The sequence below is a fragment of the Bos indicus genome, chromosome 8 (assembly GCF_029378745.1).
Source record: "Bos indicus isolate NIAB-ARS_2022 breed Sahiwal x Tharparkar chromosome 8, NIAB-ARS_B.indTharparkar_mat_pri_1.0, whole genome shotgun sequence".
Classification (NCBI taxonomy): Eukaryota; Metazoa; Chordata; class Mammalia; order Artiodactyla; family Bovidae; genus Bos; species Bos indicus.
In genome coordinates, this window is record NC_091767.1 from 74,901,814 (window position 1) to 74,922,234 (window position 20,421).

General features: G+C 43.6%; 1 protein-coding gene across 3 annotated transcripts in view; it reads left to right on the plus strand.

Annotated features, from left to right (window-relative positions):
* SPINK4 (serine peptidase inhibitor Kazal type 4) overlaps window positions 1–20,421 on the plus strand; it is a 103,228-nt gene that overhangs the window by 37,491 nt on the left and 45,316 nt on the right. Inside the window, exon 5 of one of the 3 annotated variants that reach the window (XR_002181308.2) lies at window positions 2,063–5,111. The exons of the other annotated variants lie outside the window; for them this stretch is intronic. The gene's annotated coding sequence lies outside the window, so the exon portion shown is untranslated. Of the gene's footprint in view, window positions 1–2,062; window positions 5,112–20,421 lie in introns of those variants that run through there. 3 annotated transcript variants of the gene reach the window in all.

Genomic DNA, 20,421 nt, shown 5'->3' on the forward strand with positions numbered 1-20,421 from the left:
GGAGAAATATCAGTAACTTCAGATACACAAATGACACCACCCTAATGGCAGAAAGTGAAGAGGAATTAAAGAGCCTCTTGATGAAGGTGAAAGAAGAAAGTAAAAAAGCTGGCTTAAAACTCAACATTCAAAAAACTAAGATCATGGCATCGGGTTCCATCACTCCATTGCAAGTAGATGGAGAAACGATGGAAACAGTGACTTAATTTTCTTGGGCTCCAAAATCACTACGGACAGTAACTGCTACTATGAAATTAAAAGATGCTTACTCCTTAGAAGAAAAGCTATGACAGACCTAGTCAATGTATTGAAAAGCACAGACATTACTTTGCCAACAAAGGTCCATATAGTCAAAGCTATGGTTTTTCCTGTAGTACATGTACAGATGTGAGAGCAGGACAATAAAAAAGGCTGAGTGCCAAAGAATCAATGCCTTTGAACTGTGATGCTAGAGAAGACTCTTGAGAGTTCCTTGGACTGCAAGGAAATCAAACCAATCAATCCTAAAGGAAATCAGCCATGAATATTCATTGGAAGGACAGGTGGTGAAGCTGAAGCTCCAATACTTTGTCCACCAGGTGTGAAGAGCCAAGTCATTAGAAAAGACCCTGATGCTGGGAAAGATTAAAGGCAGGAGGAGAAGGGGACAACAGAGGGTGAGCTGGTAGGATGGCATCACCAACTCAATGAACATGAGTTTAAGCAAACTCTGAGAGATAGTGAAGGACAGAGAAGCCTGGCATTCTGCAGTCTGTGGGGTTACAAAGAGTCAGGCACGACTGAGTGACTTAACAACTAAAGGGCTGGGGCTGGAACTTTTCAAAAGATTGTTCTCTCTCCTTATAAAAAGACAGATGTTAAGCTAATTAGGCTTATACCCTATGTTAATTTACATGGGAAATATTGTCAAGTAAAAAGTAATGTTTAACTCTGAAAGAGACTCACAGTCTTAGATAATGAACTTATGATGGCTGGGGGGGAAGATGGGGTGAAGGGATAGCTAGGGAGTCTGGGATGGACATGTACACACTGCTATATTTAAAATAGATAACCAACAAGGACCTATTGTATAGTATAGCACCTAGAAGCTCTCTGCTCAGCGTTATGTGGCAGTCTAGATGGGAGGGGAATTTGGGGGAGAATGGAGAAGGAAATGGCAACCCACTCTAGTATTCTTGCCTGGAGAATCCCATGGTCAGAAGAGCCTAGTGGGGTGCTGTCCATAAGGTCATACAGTCAGACACAACTGAAACCACTTAGAATGAACACATGCATTGGAGAAGGAAATGGCAACCCACTCCAGTGTTCTTGCCTGGAGAATCCCAGGGACGGGGGAGCCTGGTGGGCTGCCGTCTATGGGGTTGCACAGAGTCGGACATGACTGAAGTGACTTAGCAGCAGCAGCAGGATACGTGTATATGTATCCTTTTACTGTTCATCTGAAACTCACAACATTGTTAATTGGCTATATGCCAATAAAAAATAGAGTTCTTCTCTTTTTTTAAGGAAGTAACGTTTAACCTTCCTGTTATATTTGTAAGGATGTATATTATTAGTGTGTGTTCCAGAAAGTATATGAAATTCCTAGAATCTGATACATCCTCATACAATGTTATCAGTCATAATTCTAGTTATTATCCTAAACTGTTGTACAACACAGAAATAACCAAATTTCCTTGTCAGTTGTGCTTAAATGAACTTTCATCAAGTTTTTAACCATGGTCGTTTTGTCAGTCACAGACAGTTATTGTTTTACTCTGCTGTTTCCTGAAGGCTTTTGCAAGTACCTATGATGCAAAAACTCTTTGTCTTCAGATTCATGGAAAGGACTCTGATATCTGATAAGATATCAGTTTCCAATAACTTTAAGATCATATCATTAAACTGGGTAAGAATTTCCAAAGCTGTAATGGAAAAACAGAATGATTCATAAAACTGGTAGCTCAAGATCAAGCAAAATAAGATTTAATCATACGGAACTGAATAAACTGATGAGCACACCTACAGTTTGTATTACTTTTTGTTTGAAATTTTGCTAGTTCTTTCATGCTTTGTTTTCTAGATTTAAGAAAGCTTTTAATCCACGCACATATGGACGCCTTATCTTTGAAGGAGGCAGGAGTATACAATGGATTAAAGACAATCTCTTTAACAAGTGGTGCTGGGAAAACTGGTCAACCACTTGCAAAAGAATGAAACTAGAACACTTTCTAACACCATACACAAAAATAAACTCAAAATGGATTAAAGATCTAAACGTAAGACCAGAAACTATAAAACTCCTAGAGGAGAACTTAGGTAAAACACTCTCCGACATACATCACAGCAGGAGCCTCTATGACCCACCTCCCAGAATATTGGAAATAAAAGCAAAAATAAACAAATGGACCTAATTAAACTTAAAAGCTTCTGCACAACAAAGGAAACTATAAGCAAGGTGAAAAGACAGACTTCAGAATGGGAGAAAAATAATAGCAAATGAAGCAACTGACAAACAACTAATCTCAAAAATATACAAGCAACTCCTACAGCTCAATTCCAGAAAAATAAATGACCCAATCAAAAAATGGGCCAAAGAACTAAATAGACATTTCTCCAAAGAAGGCATACAGATGGCTAACAAACACATGAAAAGATGCTCAACATCACTCATTATCAGAGAAATGCAAATCAAAACCACTATGAGGTACCATTTCACGCCAGTCAGAATGGCTACGATCCAAAAGTCTACAAGCAATAAATGCTGGAGAGGCTGTGGAGAAAAGGGAACCCTCTTACACTGTTGGTGGGAATGCAAACTAGTACAGCCACTATGGAGAACAGTGTGGAGATTCCTTAAAAAACTGGGAATAGAACTGCCTTATGACCCAGCAATCCCACTGCTGAGCATACACACCGAGGAAACCAGAATTGAAAGAGACATGTGTACCCCAATGTTCATCACAGCACTGTTTATAATAGCCAGGACATGGAAGCAACCTAGATGTCCATCAGCAGATGAACGGATAAGAAAGCTGTGGTACATATACACAATGGAGTATTACTCAGCCATTAAAAAGAATGCATTTGAGTCAGTTCTAATGAGGTGGATGAAACTGGAGCCTATTATACAGAGTGAAGTAAGCCAGAAAGAAAAACACCAATACAGTATACTAACGCATATATATGGAATTTAGAAAGATGGTAACAATAACCCTTATACGAGACAGCAAAAGAGACACTGATGTATAGAACAGTCTTTTGGACTTTGTGGGAGAGGGAGAGGGTGGGATGATTTGGGAGAATGGCATTGAAACATGTATAATATCATACATGAAATGAGTCGCCAGTCCAGGTTCGATGCATGATACTGGATGCTTGGGGCTGGTGCACTGGGACGACCCAGAGGGATGGTATGGGGAGGGAGGTGGGAGGAGGGTTCAGGATGGGGAACACATGTATACTTGTGGCGGATTCGTTTTTCTATATGGCAAAACCAATACAATATTGTAAAGTTAAAAAATAAAATTAAATTAAAAAAAAAAAAGAAAGCTTTTTTCTCTTAAGCTATCTATGACTTACTGCAGTTTGGTATAGTATACCTTCATAAACAGAATTGAAGCATTTATCTTTTCTCCCTATCTGATCCCTCCAGAATTCATACTCTTAATGTGTATTCTTATTTTCACAGCAACATAGCTATTTGCCTAAGTTGGAGAAGAATCTGTTCTTCTTGTGACAGGACAGAGTTGGAAACAGTTATATTACTAAGGCTTGATTAGGATATCAAATTGGAGAATGATGTATGTAGAATGAGATATGACCAGACAGCTTTAAGGAAGTAAGCTTGACTTTACAGAGCCAATGCTTATTAAGCCCCTTCTAAGAAACTTCCTGGTTCCTTGACTTGAGGTTTTCCAGCCTTACCAAGTGAGTAAGGAAGATCACTTCCTACCAGTCCCAGGATTTTTGGGGGGACTTTGAGCAGAGAGGAATTAACCCAAATGTATAGATATGCATGTGAACTCTGACAATGAGTTCTTGGTTTGGCTTCCTAGCCTTGAAAGTCTTTTAAAAGTCCAATCTGAGATTCCTTATGAAAGTTCCAACAAAGCAGATTTTAAAAGCATCTACGTGGTCAATTGTTATTCTTGCTGCTCTTATGTAAATAATCAGGTCAAGTTTTGTGAGCCCAAACTTGTTTTGTGAACAAATTTGCTTTTCTGTGATTATATTTTCTAGAAATGGGAGTGATTGTACAGCAAAAGATTATTTCAGTAGAAAATTATAACACATCTTTGTGGATATGAGGTTCTAGCAAACTGGACTGGATCTTAAATTCTAGTTTTCTCTAATATCTGACTAAAATTCTCCAAACTAATGCTTGCAATTTTCTTTCACCCCTCTGAAAGTCCTAAAAACAAACCTGCCCTTTTCCCAAAGCCCTGGAAGCTGAAGCTGGATGACTTGATATAAACCTCAGAGAAATCATCACAACAGATCATGTATGGACAACCTTCATGTCTGTTGCTGTCTAGGTCGCTCAGAAAGTTCACCAGAACACCCAATGACATCATCAAAAATATTAATATTAAACTTCAAAAGGTGCTTCCAGCCCAATATATAGAAATCTTCTCAAGACTGCCCTCTGGACTCAGAAACTGACTTACAGTGTGTTCCAACCATTATTTGTTTTGGTTCCAAAGAAATGCCTCTTATCAAATGCCTGCTTACTTGTACCATATACATTCTAACTTTGGTAGGATCCCACCTGCAATATCACTTCCTGGAATGAGACACAATTGTTCCACTGACCTATTCTCAAGATTAAGAGACTGGTTCAGTGAGATCTACCAACTCAGCTTCTAGACCATGAAACTTGGGGAATTTTCAAAGGTGGGTCATGAGGGTAGCAGAATATGCCACCTCAATAGATGACTGCAGGAGTTCAAGACTGCTGCCAAGCCACTTCAGTCGTGTCCGACTCTGTGCGACCCCATGGACTGCAGCCTACCAGGCTTCTCCGTCCATGGGATTCTCCAGGCAAGAACACTGGAGTGGGTTGCCATTTCCTTCTCCAATGCATGAAAGTGGAAAGTGAAAGTGAAATCACTCAGTCGTGTCTAACTTTTAACGACCCCATGGACTGCAGCCTACCAGGCTCCTCCGTCCATGGGATTTTCTGGGCAACAGTACCGGAGTGGGGTGCCATTGCCTTCTCCAGGAGTTCAAGACATGCCATTCCAAAATATGCTGCTTTGGTGTACTAACTGTTTGGAGCTGTAGGCACTTGAAAAGTGGCAAATGCAGGTAGAGCTTTCTCTGAATCCCACTTATCTGCCTAAAGATAGATCCTCCAAAAGGAACTCATTTATCATAAATATCCTCCCTAGAGGCATCATTAACCCAGGGAGATTGACTTATCACAGGAGAAGAGGCTAGAAGTTGACACAACACGCAGACAAACTTGGTCACAAACTATCATATCTTCCATCTAGTCTTTGAAGAACCCATTCATCTTTCCTAAAAATCATTTTCTCTTCCCTGAGAGTCCTAAATGGAGAAGACAATGGCACCCCATTCCAGTACTCTTGCTTGGAAAATCCCATGGATGGAGGAGCCTGGTAGGCTGCAGTCCATGGGGTCACTAAGAGTCTGACACGACTGAGCCACTTAGCAGCAGCAGCAGCAGCAGAGAGTCCTAACATCCTCACTCTTCTTTCTCTACTAAGATGGTATTTAATCCTGAATTCTAAGCCAACTCAGAGAGTTACTAATTTTCCCTTGGACATCGCCCATATATGCACAAGGTATACATGTTAGTAGACTTCTCTTTGCTTTTCTCTTGTTAATCTGTGTTTTACTGCAGAGATCTAAGCAAAGAACTCAGAAAGGTAGAGGGGAAATTATTTTTCTTCCTTTGGAAGGCTTACAAATTGGAGTTCTCTTTCTCCCTCCTGCCTCATCCACTCCCACGCATGTGTGTGTGTGCTAAGTTGCTTCAGTTGTGTCCAACTCTTTGCAACCCTATGAACTGTGGCCTGCCAGACTCCTCTGTCCTTGGGATTCTGCAAGCAAGAATACTGGAGTGGGTTGCTGTGCCCTCCAGGGGATCTTCCCAGCTCAGGAATCAAACCCACAAATCCTGCATTGCAGGCAGATTCTTTACTGCTGAGCCACCGGGGAAGTCCTCACCCACTCCCATCTATCAGTAAGTCAGTAAATTCTCTATCCTAGGTGCTAAGGATTAAGAATTGAATAAGATACCAAAGATGGTGGTGGGCGGAGACAGATTCATTTTTTAAAGATCAATTACCATACAGTGTGATAAGTGCTGTAAGAGAGACAATTTCAGAGGCTTCTGAGAACTTCTGAGAACACCCAGACCCTACCAGTCTGAGGAGACAGGGTAAGAAGATGGTACCTACACTGTCTCTTTAAGAACAAGGAGTAATTGTTGGACTTCCTGGTGGTCCAATGGTTATGCAAGGTTTCCATCCCTGGTTTCGGAAGATTCCACATGCCTTGGGGAAACTAAGCTCTACAACTACTGAAGCCCTCACCCTCTATGGTTTGTGCTCTACAACAAGAGAAGCCACTGCAATGAGGAGCTGGCACACTGCAATTGAAGAGTAGCCCCCGATCTCTGCAACTAGAGAAAGCCTGTACACAGAAATGAAGACCCAGCACAGCCAAAAATAAATAAATGAATAATTTTTTAAAAGGACAAATAATCATTCATTAGCCAGATGAGAAGAAGAAAGGAGGAAGCAAGAGAGGGTGAACAGATTGGATGGAAGAGGAAAAGAACTCAAGAACAACACCCAGGTTACTCGCATGGTGGGCAAATGTGGTGCAGTCACTAAGACAGAAAAGACCAGACGAGAAACAGATATAAAGGAAAACAGACTGATTCAGACTAGGACATGCTGAATCTCAGGGGCCTGCAGATATACAGGGAAAGATAACCAACTTGAATTTCCAAAGTATGTTCTAGGAACCCAAGTTCTGGGAGATATTAATATTCTAAGGAAAAGGGTGGGGCTCTGTTGCAGGTTGTACTGGCCCAAGTTCCCTAGAAAACAGAACTTGAGGCAAAGATTATATGCTCAGGCTTTTTTATGAAGGCGCAAACCCAAAGCCTCAAGAATGATATAAAAGGGAAGAGGGGTGGGATGGAAAATAATGCAAGACGCAAGGAGGAGCGGTTGGTTGGCCACAGAACTACACTATTGGCTACAGTAAAATAGTTAGGGAAAAGCAAAAGTCAGGTGTTCAGGGCTCAGGCAGGACTGGGAGAATCTGAGGAAATGTACTGGTTATGTCCTATACAGACATCAAATAAGTTTAAGAAATACAGAGTATTACATGCTGCTGCTGCTAAGTTGCTTCAGTCGTGTCTGACTCTGTGTGACCCCATAGACGGCAGCCTACCAGGCTCCCCCGTCCCTGGGATTCTCCAGGCAAGAACACTGGAGTGGGTTGCCATACCTCCTCTTATATGTTTGCAATGCCTTTTAGCACATTAACTGTTCTAGGAGCACCTCAGCAAAATAGTCAATTTCATTTTATTTAACCCAGTATTTCCCAAACTTATTTGAGCATAAAGGCTTTCTTTTGTGTCCTATTTGTCTGTAGAACTCAATTTTGGTAAGCTGTGGGTACTGGAATCTGGACTCAGGGGAGAGTACAAATTGGAAATAAAGATTTGAGAAATATACAGATATTCATTGAAGTCTGGAGAATGAAGGGGATCATGCAGGAGGAGTTTGTAGGATGCCCTCTAAGCCAGAGTCTTGGGAAACACCAATATAAAGGGACAAACACAGCAAGATCAGATCAGATCAGATCAGTCGCTCAGTCGTGTCCAACTCTTTGCGACCCCATGAATCGCAGCATGCCAGGCCTCCCTGTCCATCACCAACTCCTGGAGTTCACTCAGACTCACATCCATCGAGTCAGTGATGCCATCCAGCCATCTCATCCTCTGTTGTCCCCTTCTCCTCCTGCCCCCAATCCCTCCCAGCATCAGAGTCTTTTCCAATGAGTCAACTCTTCGCATGAGGTGGCCAAAGTACTGGAGTTTCAGCTTTAGCATCATTCCTTCCAAAGAAATCCAGGGCTGATCTCCTTCAGAATGGACTGGTTGGATCTCCTTGCAGTCCAAGGGACTCTCAAGAGTCTTCTCCAACACCACAGTTCAAAAGCATCAATTCTTCAGTGCTCAGCCTTCTTCACAGTCCAACTCTCACATCCATACATGACCACAGGAAAAACCATAGCCTTGACTAGACGAACCTTTGTTGGCAAGAGAGTTCCAGAAAAACATCTATTTCTGCTTTATTGACTATGCCAAAGCCTTTGACTGTGTGGATCACAATAAACTGTGGGAAATTCTGAAAGAGATGGGAATACCAGACCACCTGAGCTGCCTCTTGAGAAATTTGTATGCAGGTCAGGAAGCAACAGTTAGAACTGGACATGGAACAACAGACTGGTTCCAAATAGGAAAAGGAGTTCGTCAAGGCTGTATATTGTCACCCTGTTTGTTTAACTTCTATGCAGAGTACCTCATGAGAAACGCTGGACTGCAAGAAACACAAACTGGAATCAAGATTGCCGGGAGAAATATCAATAACACAGCAAGTAAACCCCCTAAAAGAGACAAGGAAGAATCAGCCACAGAATTAGGAGAATCAGAAACCATCATTCAGCAGACAAAGAAGAAAGGAATTTATGATTAGATGTAGGTTATCAGAAGACACGTTCGGACTGAGCTACTAAAAGTCCATCCTAGTTCCCTGGCAGTCCAGTGGTTAGGATTCCTCGCTTTCACTGCTGAGGGCCTGGTTTCAGTCCCTAGTCAGGAGTTAAAAATCCTGCAGCCAAAAAAAAAAAAAATTCATCCTAACCATAAGACATTACGTAGGAGCTTGTTAGGAATGCAGAATCTGAGATCTCACTCCAAATCTACTGAATCAGACTCTACCCTTTAGCTGGACCCTCAGGCCAATATGAACATTGAAATTTGAGATGCTTCAGCTCACAATATTGCTGGTGGAGGGCCTGGAAGAGTAGACTTAAATGGAGCTTCCAGAGATGACTGTAAGCCCTCAGGATCACCATGCCTCTGTCTTCAAGATCAAGAAATAAGCCATGACAGGAAGCTGCTGACCCAGGAAGATGGTGATCATGAAACAAGTTTGCATCATCCACTTCTGCAAAATTGATACCTCACTGGCTCCTTCTCCCCCCTTAGCTTGGTTCCAGATTCAAGTCTTGTGCAAGTCCATTTAATTGGCAATTCCTAAATCACATTTGGAATGCCAGCTTTAAGGGAGTCTAGGCAGTGTGGCTTCCCAGCTTTGATGTGTGAATCAGTCCACAGTATCAACCACTGGTGATGTCACAGAAGCTCTGACAGGGGCTGATATCTGCCCCTCAATATCTTTTATCCCCTTCATCCATGGCAAGAGACTGCTCAGAATAACATTTCCCAGCCTCTCTACAGATAAATATGACTCATGTAATTAAGTTTGGGCCAATAATACAAAAGTGAAAGGATCATACAGTAGCTCCTGGGACTCTTTGAGAGATAGCAGATGCATGTCCTTTATGATGTTCTTTGTCCCTCCCTCCAACATGCTGTTTGGAGCACCACCTTGGACTATTACACCTGGTGTTGGCAGAGCTAGGAAGAGTCACTCCTCCAACTCTGATGACTGACTCTGTTTGCAAGAAGATCAAATTGATCTTTGCTATCTTGGATCACTCCCGGCAGAACCTAGTTCTAACCACTACAGATTTCAAGGCCACTGGTTCTTAACATTTTGGCAGATCGTTGATCATTTTTGAGAATTCAATGAATGCCCTGGGCCATCCTCCCTAGAAAAATGCAGTTGTGTACAAACTTTGTGTAAAAATTGTATGGACTGCACATTGTTTCTTCCTAAAGACAATCTAGGGACTCATGGATCCCTAATTAGGAAGCCCTAGAGCTGAGATTTCTCAAGCAGAAATGATTGTAATCAAGTAAATGAGAAGTCAAAGAAAAACTAAGAACTGGGAAGTGGCCCCTGGATTTGGCCCCAGATTGCTGATGCCATTGGTAGGAGCAGTTGCAGTGGGGTGGGGTAGGGTGGGACAGAAGCTACACTGTAGAGTGCTGGAAGAATGAGAACCAAGAAAGTGGAGGCAGCAAGCATTGTCAACCATGTTGAGTAGCCTGGCCCCAAAGGTGGTGGTGACCAGGAGACAGCAGAGGCCAGGGGCTCCGGGGAGGGTTTTCCTGGCCTTCCTCTGTTTCTAGGACTAGACCAGCCAGAGTGAGGGTAATCTGGGTCTCCACTGCCGCTCAGTGTTGCAGCCTAACAGACCTTCACTGCTCTGGAGATGCTGATGCTGTCTCAGAAATGAGCATTGACAGGGAGCCTGGAAGGAGGAAACATCCCTAAAGGAATAATGGAGGATGGTTTGAGCTCAGCAAGAGTAGATGCTTCCCCTTCAGACACTCCGCACTAGGGTGCCTCTGGGTGTCCTTCAATGAGAAGACTGTCCCCTCTGCATCCAGAAGGCTGGATTCCAGACCTGACAGCAGTGCATCCAACGTCCTTGGCACATCTGTGGAGCTAATGTCCAGGCAGACAACTGCTTGTCTTCAAGAGGAGAGGAACCCACACTATATGTCCTGGTTTTTCTTCTCACTGGAAGCTCTTCCACACTCTTCTGCAATCAGACCTTAGGTGGACGTTCCTGGCATGCCTCCATGACTCTCCATCCACCCCTCCTCAACTCTGCTCTGTCATCCCAGGCTTATCCTTTTCTTGTCACCTTGAGGCCTTCCTTTTCATCATACATTAGCCACTTACATCCGCTCTTCTTTTTTTTTTTTTTTTTTCAATTTTATTCATTTATTTGGCTGTGTTGGGTCTTCATTGCTTTGTGCAGGCTTTCTCTAGTTACAGCAAGCAAGGGCTATTATGCTTCATTGTGGTGCTTGGGCTTCTCTCTGTGGTGGCTTCTCTTGTTGCGGAGCACAGGCTAGGGCATTGGGCTTCAGTAGTTTCTGCACATGGGCTTAGTTGCTTCTTGGCATGTGGAAATCTTTCCCGACCGGGGATTGAACCTGCATCTCCAGCACTGGCACACAGATTCTTATCCACTGCACCACCAGGGAAGTCCCACTCTTCTTTTAGCATTGTCCTCTCTAATGATAAAACCACTGTGCTGGTGAAAGATTTATTGTGCAGGAAACCCTCCCCAGCCCCCCACGGTGGTGAAAGTAGACAAAGGCTAGTCGCTGTGGGAAACTGAAGAAGGAAGTGGCTGGGATTTATACCCAAGTCCTGGGGGACAGCAGTGTGAGGGGGAGCCTATGACAGGAGTTCCACACTGCATGGTGGGACCTTTATGGGGACACAAACTGCCCATTTATCTCCTCTCTTGGGAGGACACAAAGCTCCTCACTGGGGCCTGGCATTTGCTGGCTTGCTGATTGCTCGGCTAAGTTGTCAGGTTTATTCATCCCTCAAAGGTACCCAGGAAGAAATCAAGGGTCCCACGGGTCAGAACCAGAGGAGGGTTTGCTCTCACCTCTGTGGCCTCCTCCTCCTCCTCCCAGGACTTATTCCTGCTGCTCTGGACCATGGCAGCCTCCAGAAAGGAGACCAGGCTTATGAAGTGGAAACTTACAAACATCCTACCGGACCCTCACCCCACCCCTCTTCCCACTACCAAGACCCCAGTATTCAAAAAATACACAGCTTAGCTGCCAAAAAAACCTTTCAGATAGATTAGAGCCAAGCCAAATGTACAAATACTGGGGGACTGGTTCCCTAGGGCAGCAGTGTCCTCCTCTCCTCTTCTCTGGGTGAGGAGAAAGAATTTAGCAAAAGGAAGAAACCCGCTCCCCCACCCTGGAATTTTAGCACAGGGCCTGGAAAGAAACCTGGGCTCTGGCCTCTGAAAAACCTCTCTGGCAATCCCATCCCTGCCACTACCTGCTGTGTGGCTTTGATCACATCCCTTAACTTCTCTGAGCTTCCTGCTTTCTTAACTGCAAATTAAGAATTAGAATTCCTTTTATACATGGTTTTAAGACTTCAGTGAAATAAGGTCTGCATAGTTTCTATCTTTTATTAAGTTACCAATCTGCTTGAAAATAAAGCCTCTGAAAGAACCTGTTCCCCATTTTCTGAAATGCTCTCCTCTCTGCTCTCATCTTTCCTTTCTCCTCTCTCATCATTTCTTTCCCTAGCACAGAGAAAGATCTGCGTGTGTGCTAAGTTGCTTCTGTCGTGTCCGACTCTTTGTGAGACTATGTCCATGGGATTCTCCAGGCAAGAACACTGGAGTGGGTTACCACGCCCTCCTCCAGGGTATCTTCCCAACCCAGGAATCAAACCCATGTTTCTTGCATCTCCCGCATTGGCACCCAGGTTTTTTTTTTTTTTTTACCATTAGTGCCACCTGGGAAGCCCAACGATCTCCCTGCTGCTGCTGCTAAGTCGCTTCAGTCGTGTCCAACTCTGTGCGACCCCATAGACGGCAGGCCACCAGGCCTCCCGTCCTTGGGATTCTCCAGGCAAGAACCTGGAGTGGGTTGCCATTTTCTTCTCCAAAGCGTGAAAGTGAAAAGTGAATGTGAAGTCGCTCAGTCGTGTCTGACTCTAGCGACCCCATAGACTGCAGCCCACCAGGCTCCTCCATCCATGGGATTTTCCAGGCAAGAGTACTGGAGTGGGGTGCCATTGCCTTCTCCGAAAGATCTCCCAGGTCGCTGCTATTCAAAGGTCCAGGGCAGTAAGTGGCCTCATCAGGAGCTTATGAGAAATGCAGAATCTCATGCCTCACCCCAAGCCCTTCGGAGTCTAAATCAGCATTTTAATAAGATTCTCAAGTATTTCTTGTGCAATTTAAGGTGGGAGAAGCACTTGCATTAAGTTTCCCCTTGCTTTTTTTATGGGCTTCCCTGGTGGCTCAGTTGGTAAAGAATCTGCCTGCAATGCAGGAGTCCTGGGTTTGATTCCTGGGTTGGGAAAATCCCCTGGAGAAGGGAAAGGCTACCCGCTCCAGTATTCTGGCCTGGAGAATTCCATGGACTGTAAGAGATCAAATTGCCAACATCCATTGGATCATAGAAAAAGCAAGAGAATTCCAGAAAAACATCTACTTCTGTTTTATTGACTATGCCAAATCCTTTGACTGTGTGGATCGCAACAAACTGGAAAATTATTTAAGAGGTGGGAATACTAGACTACCTTACCTGCCTCCTGAGAAATCTGTATGCAGGTCAAGAAGCAACACTTATAACTGGCGTGGAACAACAGACTGGTTCCAAATAGGAAAAGAAATATGTCAAGGCTGTATATTTAACTTACATGCAGAGTACATCATGCAAAATGCTGGGCTGGATGAACCACAAGCTGGAATCAAGATTTCCAGGAGAAGTATCAATAACCTCAGATATGCAGGTGACACCACTCTTATAGAAGAAAGCGAAGAGGAACTTAAGAGCCTCTTGATGAAAGTGAAAGAGGAGCGTGAAAGAGTTGGCTTAAAACTGAACATTCAAAAAATGAAAATCATGGCATCTGGTCCCATCACTTCATGGCAAATAGAAGGGGAAACAACGGAAACAGTGACAGACTTTATTTTCTTGGGCTCCAAAATCACTCCAGATGGTGACTGCAGCCATGAAATTAAAAGACGCTTGCTCCTTGGAAGCAAAGCTATGACCAACCTAGACAGCATATTAAAAAGCAGAGACATTACTTTGCCAACAGAAGTCCATCTAGTCAAAGCTATGGTTTTTCCAGTAGTCATATATGGATGTGAGAACTGGACCATAAAAAAAGCTGAGCACTGAAGAATTGATGCTTGTGAACTGTGGTGTTGGAGAAGATTCTTGAGAGTCTCTTGGACTGCAAGGAGATCAAACCAGTAATCCTAAAGGAAATCAGTCCTGAATATTTATTGGAAGGACTGATGCTGAAGCTGAAGCTCTGATACTTTGGCCACCTGATGGGAAGAACTGACTCATTGGAAAAGACCCTGATGCTGGGAAAGATTAAAGGCAGGAAGAGAAGGGGACGGCAGAAGATGAAATGGTTGGATGGCATCAGTGAATTGACAGACATGAGTTTGAGCAAGTTCTGGGAGTTGGTGATGGACAGGGAAGCCTGGCGTGCTGCAGTTCATGGGGTTACAAAGAGTTGGACACGACCGAGCTACTGAATTGCTTCTTTTTACAACATGAAATAGCACTAAATTTCACACCACTTAATGGGCGTTTCCCATCACTTAACAATGGGAATTTCCCTCTAGCAAATTGCTACACACTAGAATTAGTGTGCAGCAGTCTCCAAATTGCTATACACTAGAATCTCCTTAATTGAGCAACAACAAATCACAATATTAAATAAAATATTTAACAACACAATCTAATGTATGTTTAATGCTTTGGTATTTACAATGCCCTTTTATATCCACATGGTGTATTCCCAGTTGGTTCAGTGGTAAAGAATCCGCCTGCAATTCGGAAGATGCAGGAGATGCAAATTCGATCCCTGGGTCAGGAAGATCCCCTGAAGGAGAAAAATGGCAATCCACTGCAGTATTCTTGCCTGGAGAATCCCATGGACATAGAAGCCTGATGGGCTAAAGTCCATAGGGTCGCTAAGAGTGGACACAACTGAGCACACATATGCTCACATTTATACCTACATAAATCTCATCTGATTCTAGAATATGGGGTTATTTTCAATCAGAGAGTGCTTGAGTGAATAAATGAATGGATGACTTGAGAACTATTTAGTGGAGAAAAATTGAATTATGAGAGTGCTTTCAGAGTTATACCAATGAAGAGTTTTGTCCAGTCCCTGGTAAGAGATTCAAAACAGCAATGGCCTATGTAAGATGTATTCCCAGGTGGCTCAGTGGTAAAGAGTCTGCTTGCCAGTGCAGGAGACACAGGAGACTTGTGTTCAATCCCTGGGTCAGGAAGATCCCCTGGAGGAGGGAATGGCAATATACTCCCAGTATTCTTTCTGGAAAATCCTATAGACATAGGAGCTTGGCTGGCTACAATCCATAGGGTTGCAAAAAGTAGAACACAATTGAGCATGCAGGCACGCATATAAGATAGGGACTTATTTTCCTCTTACATGATAAACTGTCTTCAGGCAGGTCAAGCTGGTATGGGGACTATAGAAGGTCTCAGAAGCTGAAATTGGTCATCTGCTCTGCCATCCTTGGTACATGACATCAATCTTCAAGATCACTTCATGCACGAAAAATGACTCCAGGCAGAGCTCCACCCATCAAATTCATGTCCAAGGGACAAAGAAGGAAGAATAGGGAGAAACTGAAAAGGAGACCTTGCTAAGTTTACTCCTTTGAATAGCTTTCTCAAAACCCCACCCAGTCACTTCCACTGACTTCTCATTCAGTTCAGTTCAGTCGCTCAGTCGTGTCCAACTCTTTACGACCCCGTGAATCACAGCACACCAGGCCTCCCTATCCAACACCAATTCCCGGAGTTCACTCAGACTCACGTCCATCAAGTCAGTGATGCCATCCAGCCATCTCATCCTCTGTTGTCCCCTTCTCCTTCTGCCCCCAATCCCTCCCAGCATCAGAGTCTTTTCCAATGAGTCAACTCTTCCCATGAGGTGGCCAAAGTACTGGAGTTTCAGCTTTAGCATCATTCCTTCCAAAGAAATCCCAGGGCTGATCTCCTTCAGAATGGACTGGTTGGATCTCCTTGCAGTCCAAGGGACTCTCAAGAGTCTTCTCCAACACCACAGTTCAAAAGCATCAATTCTTTGGTGCTCAGCCTTCTTCACAGTCCAACTTTCACATCCATACATGACCACAGGAAAAACGATAGCCTTGACTAGCCAGACCTTTGTTGGCAAAGTAATGTCTCTGCTTTTGAATATGCTATCTAGGTTGGTCATAACTGTCCTTCCAAGGAGTAAGCGTCTTTTAATTTCATGGCTGCAGTCACAATCTGCAGTGATTTTGGAGCCAAAAAAATTAAAGTCTGACACTGTTTCCACTGTTTCCCCATCTATTTCCCATGAAGGGATGGGACCGGATGCCATGATCTTCGTTTTCTGAATGTTGAGTTTTAAACCAACTTTTTCACTCTCCTCTTTCACTTTCATCAAGAGGCTTTTTAGTTCCTCTTCACTTTCTGCCATAAAGATGGTGTCATCTGCATATCTGAAGTTATTGATAATTTCTTGCAGCAATCTTGATTCCAGCTTGTGTTTCTTCCAGTCCAGCGTTTCTCATGATGTACTCTGCATAGAAGTTAAATAAGCAGGGTGACGATATACAGCCTTGACATGTATGCAAAAAGTAGACTGGAATGCAAAAGTAGGAAGTCAAGAAACACCTGGCTACTGCTAGTCACTTCAGTCGTGCCGGAATCTGTGCGACCCCGTAGACGGCAGCCCACCAGGCTCCCCCATCCCTGGGATTCTCCAGGCAAGAACACTGGAGTGGGTTGCCATTTCCTTCTCCAATGCATGAAAGTGAAAAGTGAAAGTGAAGTCGTTCAGTCGTGTCCAACTCCCAGCGACCCCATGGACTGCAGCCTACCAGGCTCCTTCGTCCATGGGATAGAAACACCTGGAGTAACAGGCAAATTTGGCCTTGGAATACGGAATGAAGCAGGGCAAAGACTAATAGAGTTTTGCCAAGAAAATGCACTGGTCATAGCAAACACCCTCTTCCAACAACACAAGAGAAGACTCTACACATGGACATCACCAGATGGTCAACACCGAAATCAGATTGATAATATTCTTTGCAGCCAAAGATGGAGAAGCTCTATACAGTCAGCAAAAACAAGACCAGGAGCTGACTGTGGCTCAGACCATGAACTCCTTATTACCAAATTCAGACTTAAATTGAAGAAAGTAGGGAAAACCACTAGACCATTCAGGTATGACCTAAATCAAATCCCTTATGATTATACAGTGGAAGTGAGAAATAGATTTAAGGGCCTAGATCTGATAGATAGAGTGCCTGATGAGCTATGGAATGAGGTTTGTGACATTGTACAGGAGACAGGGATCAAGACCATCCCCATGGAAAAGAAATGCAAAAAAGCAAAATGGCTGTCTGGGGAGGCCTTACAAATAGCTGTGAAAAGAAGAGAAGCGAAAAGCAAAGGAGAAAAGGAAAGATATAAACATCTGAATGCAGAGTTCCAAAGAATAGCAAGAAGAGATAAGAAAGCCTTCTTCAGTGATCAATGCAAAGAAATAGAGGAAAACAACAGAATGGGAAAGACGAGAGATCTCTTCAAGAAAATCAGAGATACCAAGGGAACATTTCATGCAAAGATGGGCTCGATAAAGGACAGAAATGGTATGGACCTAACAGAAGCAGAAGATATTAAGAAGAGGTGGCAAGAATACACAGAAGAACTGTACAAAAAAGATCTTTCATGTCCCAGATAATCACGATGGTGTGATCACTGACCTAGAGCCAGACATCCTGGAATGTGAAGTCAAGTGGGCCTTAGAAAGCATCACTACGAGCAAAGCTAGTGGAGGTGATGGAATTCCAGTGGAGCTATTCCAAATCCTGAAAGATGATGCTGTGCAAGTGCTGCACTCAATATGCCAGCAAATTTGGAAAACTCAGCAGTGGCCACAGGACTGGAAAAGATCAGTTTGCATTCCAATCCCAAAGAAAGGCAATGCCAAAGAATGCTCAAACTACTGCACAATTGCACTCATCTCACACGCTAGTAAAGTAATGCTCAAAATTCTCCAAGGCAGGCTTCAGCAATATGTGAACCGTGAACTTCCTGACGTTCAAGCTGGTTTTAGAAAAGGCAGAGGAACCAGAGATCAAATTGCCAACATTTGCTGGATCATGGAAAAAGCAAGAGAGTTCCAGAAAAACATCTATTTCTGCTTTATTGACTATGCCAAAGCCTTTGACTGTGTGGATCACAATACACTGTGGAAAATTCTGAAAGAGGTGGGAATACCAGACCACCTGATCTGCCTCTTGAGAAATTTGTATGCAGGTCAGGAAGCAACAGTTAGAACTGGACATGGAACAACAGACTGGTTCCAAATAGGAAAAGGAGTTCATCAAGGCTGTATATTGTCACCCTGTTTATTTAACTTCTATGCAGAGTACATCATGAGAAACGCTGGGCTGGAAGAAACACAAGCTGGAATCAAGATTGCCGGGAGAAATTATCAATAACCTCAGATATGCAGATGACACCACCCTTATGGCAGAAAGTGAAGAGGAACCAAAAAGCCTCCTGATGAAGGTGAAAGTGGAGAGTGAAAAAGTTGGCTTAAAGCTCAACATTCAGAAAACGAAGATCATGGCATCCCATCACGTCATGGGAAATAGATGGGGAAACAGTGGAAACAGTGTCAGACTTTATTTTTCTGGGCTCCAAAATCACTACAGATGGTGACTGCAGCCATGAAATTAAAAGACGCTTACTCCTTGGAAGGACAGTTATGACCAACCTAGATAGCATATTCAAAAGCAGAGACATTACTTTGCCAACAAAGGTTCGTCTAGTCAAGGCTATGTGAGAGTTGGACTGTGAAGAAGGCTGAGTGCCAAAGAATTGATGCTTTTGAACTGTGGTGTTGGAGAAGACTCTTGAGAGTCCCCTGGACTGCAAGGAGATTCAACCAGTCCATTCTAAAGGAGATCAGCCCTGGGATTTCTTTGGAAGGAATGATGCTAAAGCTGAAACTCCAGTACTTTGGCCACCTCATGCGAAGTGTTGACTCATTCGAAAGACTCTAATGCTGGGAGGGATTGGGGGCAGGAGGAGTAGGGGACGACAGAGGATGAGATGGCTGGATGGCATCACTGACTTGATGGACGTGAGTCTCAGTGAACTCCGGGAGTTGGTGATGGACAGGGAGGCCTGGTGTTCTGCGATTCATGGGGTGGTAAAGAGTCGGACATGACTGAGCGACTGATCTGATCTGATCTGTAGAAACAATGGGACACAGAGAAGAAGAATTTTAACAGATTTTGCCAGTTTCCACCCCGAGTACCACACCTAGTTTGTATTATAATGTAGATATATCTCTGGTGGTAGTTCCCTTCCTGGAGAAGGCTCTCTCTCTGAATTCTTTTTAGACAGTTAGCAGGGAGGTGAAAAGAAAACACTTCTCAAGTCTTTTGTTCCTTCCTCTTGCCAAAGAGACATATTCTGGGGTGGCAAATTTTGCTCCCCTACAGAACATATCACAGGGTTGTGAGAACATATAAGCTGAGAACTGAAGGATGGGGCAGGAGTTGGGTAGAAGAACAGGGGAATTAGCATGTCGAGGAGGGAAAGCGTCCCAGGCAGGAAGAAGAGTGTTGAGTGATGACAACACCATCATGAAGCAGCATCCTCTGGAACAAAGGAAAGCTCCTTTCCTAAAGCAAAGCTCCAGCTGAGTTAGACCAGCTGAGGAGCCTAGTATCTAACCTCCCCACATTTTGGGCCCTAGCTATTACATTAGAAAGAAGCTCTTTCCTTTCCCTGAAAGCAGCCTACCAGGGACCATTCCTTCCTGTCCAGACTCTTCTACTCCTTACTGAACTATTGCATGGGGAGAAACACAAAACAGTTCCAAGAAGGCTTGACACTGAATATGATCTGTATATGCATTCTTCCCTTTCATTCATGCCCCTTTTGGCAAGGAATGTAACTTTTATCCTAATAGCCTTTATGCCACCTTCCTTACTCCCATGTTGGGGGCAGCATGTATCTGGGTAATAAAAACACTTTCCCAACCTTCCTTGCAAATGGGAATGGCTAATGAGAAGTCCTAGTTCTAACTGTTGCTTCCTGACCTGCATACAGATTTCTCAAGAGGCAGACCAGGTGGTCTGGTATTCCCATCTCTTTCAGAATTTTCCACAGTGTATTGTGATCCACACAGTCAAAGGCTTTGGCATAGTCAATAAAGCAGAAATAGATGTTTTTCTGGAACTCTCTTGCTTTTTCCATGATCCAGCAAATGTTGGCAATTTGATCTCTGGTTCCTCTGCCTTTTCTAAAACCAGCTTGAACGTCAGGAAGTTCACGGTTCACATATTGCTGAAGCCTGCCTTGGAGAATTTTGAGCATTACTTTACTAGCGTGTGAGATGAGTGCAATTGTGCAGTAGTTTGAGCATTCTTTGGCATTGCCTTTCTTTGGGATTGGAATGCAAACTGATCTTTTCCAGTCCTGTGGCCACTGCTGAGTTTTCCAAATTTGCTGGCATATTGAGTGCAGCACTTGCACAGCATCATCTTTCAGGATTTGGAATAGCTCCACTGGAATTCCATCACCTCCACTAGCTTTGCTCGTAGTGATGCTTTCTAAGGCCCACTTGACTTCACATTCCAGGATGTCTGGCTCTAGGTCAGTGATCACACCATCGTGATTATCTGGGACAT